The sequence below is a fragment of the Morone saxatilis genome, unplaced genomic scaffold (genome assembly GCF_004916995.1).
Source record: "Morone saxatilis isolate NCDOM2014 unplaced genomic scaffold, NCSU_SB_2.0 Contig1, whole genome shotgun sequence".
NCBI classification, from domain to species: Eukaryota; Metazoa; Chordata; class Actinopteri; family Moronidae; genus Morone; species Morone saxatilis.
The window spans coordinates 1,374,624-1,379,249 of NW_023339651.1; positions in this window are offsets into that span (position 1 = coordinate 1,374,624).

The window sequence follows — 4,626 nt, forward strand, 5'->3', positions numbered from 1 at the left end:
CAGTGTTCCCCAGTGAGTGTGTGTGTGAGAGAGAGAGTAATGAAAGCATATTAAGGAGAGAACACACACACACACGCACACCCACACACACGCACGCACACACACACACACACACACACACACGCAGCTGTGAACACACCACTTCGCTGAGTCTTCGTTCTGAATCTTAGTGGAGTTCAACCGGGTCAGTGTCTTTCTTCTTCACCTCCTCAGTTTTTCTCCACCTTTTTTTTTGTTCTCCCCTCATCCATACCATCCTCTTTCTTCTCCTCCTTTCTCATTGTGCTCTTCTCCATGCTCCCTCTCCTCCTGACTCTTATCCTCCCTCCTCCCTCCACTTCTCTTCTCACCACACTTAACTTCTCTCCACGTTCCCCTCTTTCCAGATGTTCTCTTCTCCTCCCATTCCCTTTCGTCTTCTCCTCATGCATCCCTTTTCTCCTCCCCTCTTTGATCTCTTGATCCAAGAGGGGTGGAAGAATAGCAAGTTATTCTTCTCCTCCTCTTTCCTTTCATCTGCGCTTTAACTCTCCTCTCTTCGTATCATTTTTAGGCACATCCCATTTCCTCCTCTCCTTTCCTTTCCTCCCCTCCTATCTCCTAATTTCCTCGCCCCACGTCACTGATCTGATCAACCAAGAGGGACGGACAAGTTTGTGCATCGCTTCAGAAATCTGGAAGATGTCACTGACACACACACACACACACACACACACACACACACACCATGTTCATTTTGTAATGACTCATCTCTTGGAGCTGATTGGTTGATTGTGTAACTTCCTGAACAGACGCAGATCTAGGTCAAACTGTTGTTTTACCCACATTTGAGGGGCTCAAATTGTTTTTCCTTTTATCATTTGTCATTTTTATTTTATTTTTTCTGCTTCCTGTACAGACTTGCAAGCTCTTTGTCAGATTGACAGGCTTGGATACATCGTCAACAAAACACGGTTGCACAGTGACTCAACTCTGTCAGGAACTGGAGGAATTTCTCCCAGTTCAGGCTCGTCCAGCTTGTAATGAGATTTCACATAAAGTGCAAAACAGGGTATCATTTGATTTATTGGGTCGGGCACATTTGAGCTGCACTTTTTTGGGCTGAAAATTAAAAAAAATACTTGGCCAAGTTGTAAGTGTGGAACCTTAAAGCAAACTACAGAAACGGTCCATCACTGCTGATTATTTTACAGTCTTGATCTGCATGTCTGAGAGTTGAAGAGACAAACCTTCCTGCAAATATATAATCAGTGAAATTCATTTTTAATTATAGAACATTACTAGTGTTATACCATATTCTTCTTGTTGTTTACAAATGGCATTAAAAGACCGAAACCAAAAGGGTGTTAGTCCGTCCGTCTTGACGCTTGCTGACTTCCCAACCCTGTCTGTGGCTCTCAGCCCCAAGCCCACTGATTCCTACTGAAGACGTAAATCTATAGAAACACATATATGTTGCAACCTGTTCTTATTCCCAGGGCGTCAAATACCGATGCTGTGTCCCACCCCTCTATCTGCTGTCATCTACTAACTCCAATGTAACCCGTCGGCATCAGGTGACGTAGGGCAAAGAATGAGAACGTCTGCGTAAGGAGGTGGTTGGTGTGGATAGATGGGTCAAACAAACAGCTTTCACCCAGGAAGTGTCCCGTGTGAAACCCAAAGTCATTTTCCGTTTCATGCTTCATAACGTTATGTAACTTACAGCACATAGCATACTTACCCAAATCCCAATGTTTTCCTACACCTAAGTAGTCTTGTTGCCTAAACTTAATGAAATTGTGACCATTTCACAAATTTAACCACGTGTTAAAAAGATGTCTCACACAAAGGGTGAGACAAAGCAGCGTCAGTATTTGACAATCTTTGTTAAGAGGGATGTGTTGAATATATAGTTTCATTTTTAAAATAGGCACAGTCTTTTCCTAAGACAGCTGCTCACTGGAGTCTTTTGGTAACATTTCTCAAACAGGAGGAAATTGTAGATTTATTCGGGACTATATTCAGTGGCGGATTAATATACATTTGCTGCTCTTGTGGGTGTTTCTAGCAGTAGGATGGTGTATGTGGGACTGAGTCAAAATAAACTACAGTGTGTGTTCATGGTAATTTGAACTCTCCTTGTTGGTGCATTCAAGGACACTGACACCTGAGCAATGATGAATAAAGTGTACCTGCTGCAGCTTTACTACAAAGTCAGTGTAGAATTGACCCTTCTCGCCCTCAATATACGCAGTGATGTTACGACACCCGCAGTGTGTTTGAGGTCGCTATGCTTCTGCATTCGTCTGACTGGCTCCATTCAGTTCACTTCAAAGCTGCAGCAGCTGGCACACCACTAATCCTCCAGCCAAACACCCAGCCAGCCAAACACACATAAACACATCAGTGTCTTCCAGGCAGACGATCGCTGCACCTGAGGTTGAAGTGAACATTTCACAACAAACAGCTGCTCAGTCAGTAACTCTACAGCAGCCCTGGGAGAGTTCCTCAGTAAAACTTTGTAACAGAGGTGAGACTCGAGTCATGGGAGTTGGACTTGAGTCAGAAATCAGCCTGGATTGGAGTCACATGACTTGGAGTCCAGTCAAACTCAAGTCAGGACTCCAGACTTTATTTGACAAATTGAAACGAAACTTAACTTGACATAAACACGACTGGTGATTTTCAAAAGTTCAGATCTGAAAAATATTGGTTGACTGCAGCTGTATACGCAAAGAAAGATCACAACTGCCGCACATATACATTGAAAATATCCAGTCAGGGTCAAGAGTTCATAAGCAAAGACTGTCAGCTTTTTTGCATTAAATATATAAATATATCTTTATATTAAATGGAGTTTTGTGGCATGTGCTCTGTTTGGTCTAGAAATACTTTGCGAAAAGTTAAAGTGTAAAATGTCAGTATTCTAAGTTAATGTAATGTCTCATGCTTACCCTTGTCCAGATATTCAGCTGAGCACTCTGAGCTTTTTTGAGCTACATCAGCTCTCACACAGACAATAAGTAGATATGGACTTCATATGAGAACTTGAGTTGGATCAGCCTGTAGATAAAGATCTAAAACTTTAATCTGGATTCTGGTAGGTAACAATAAGGTATGCCCGAAAATGGACATAGGAATTCCTGTCAACTTGTTTTTGGCTTCAGGTTCAGATTACAAAAACACTCAAAAGTTGATTTTTCACCTGACTGATTGGGGTGTAACCTGGAGACGTGAGCTGCCAGCAACAGGGTTTTGAAGAGATTAGAGGGACAAAGGCACAGTCAACACGTTCTGATTAGTTAAACAAAAGGTTTCTTTTTGGAGTCCATAATGGCACCAAGTTTTCAGAGAATACTGTATTTTGCTGCCCGATTAGTGTTTTTTTAATCCAATTGACAAGAAAAGACAAGGGATTATGGGTATTATGAGATGGGTGCAGTTCTTCGTGTTTAGAAAGCCAAGCAGTGAGTCATTAATGACAAAGAATATCACATTTCTGGCTCTTAAAAGCAATAATTAACTTTACTGACTGTTTGGTTGCGCAGGGTTTCAGAAGTTTTTCTCAATTTACTCCAACTCTGAGTTAAAACTAACTAGCTGACAAAAAAGTAGAAGAAATTCTCGGCTTACTTGTTTTTTGTTTTTTTTTGTTCTGATTTTTAATCTATTAAACCTCCGTCTTTGCTTTGATTAACAGCCGACAGGATGTTAACATTTAAATGCAGCACACTCGTCGTCAGCACAATCCTGATGTGCCACAGAGACTGGGGAAGTAATGAGCACTGTTGCACTATGTTAATGGGAAACAATTGAGTGGCGTATGTTGATGCAGTGAACCATAGGGACACACATTTCTTCTTTTTTCTGTTGTGGTAGAGTCTAATTCGGTTGTCGCCATCAGGGAGGGTGGAAGGGATTGTCATTATGTCAAATCCTTTTCAACAATTATCTTTTGTCTACTTAAGAAAGCAAAAATAATAAGAAAAAAACCCATAATGATACACATGTCAATGCTACTGGTGAGTGGGTGCAAAAAGAAAACAATAGCCCCGGATGTTGTTCCTGGCAGTGTGTGTTGCTCTTTAGTCTTGAATAGAAACACTGCAGTTTTCCAAACAGTCATGTTCGTATGCACCATGGAGTGCATTTTACAGCCTTGTTTTAATGTTTTCTGAATGCCCTCATTTGCTGCTCCTGTAGTTGCAATAAGTGAAGTTTCAATCATGTTTGAATCAGCGCCAACTGCTTGTGACTGGTCAGAGTTTTTATCTTAAACAAATATGGCTTTGTTTCCAGTGTGTAACATTGAGGAGGATCTATTGACATAAATGGAATATAATATTTATATGTATGTTGTCATTGGTGTGTAATCATTAATGAAAATAAAAATTGCCTCTCTGCTTTGAGAAAACATGTTTTCGACACCAAAATACGCAGATGGGGGAAAGTGTCCCAGCAGGTCAGAGTGGGGAGGGGCGGGCAACTTACAAACGACCAGTGAAATGAGACAATAAAGATCTGTAGCTGTGACAGATGTTGCAGCACAGCTGGCGTGAAACCAAAACTGGGTTATGTAAGGTGACGGTCATGCATGAACTTTTACAGTTTTGTCAAAAAACATCCTAACATCGCTCTCCTGCT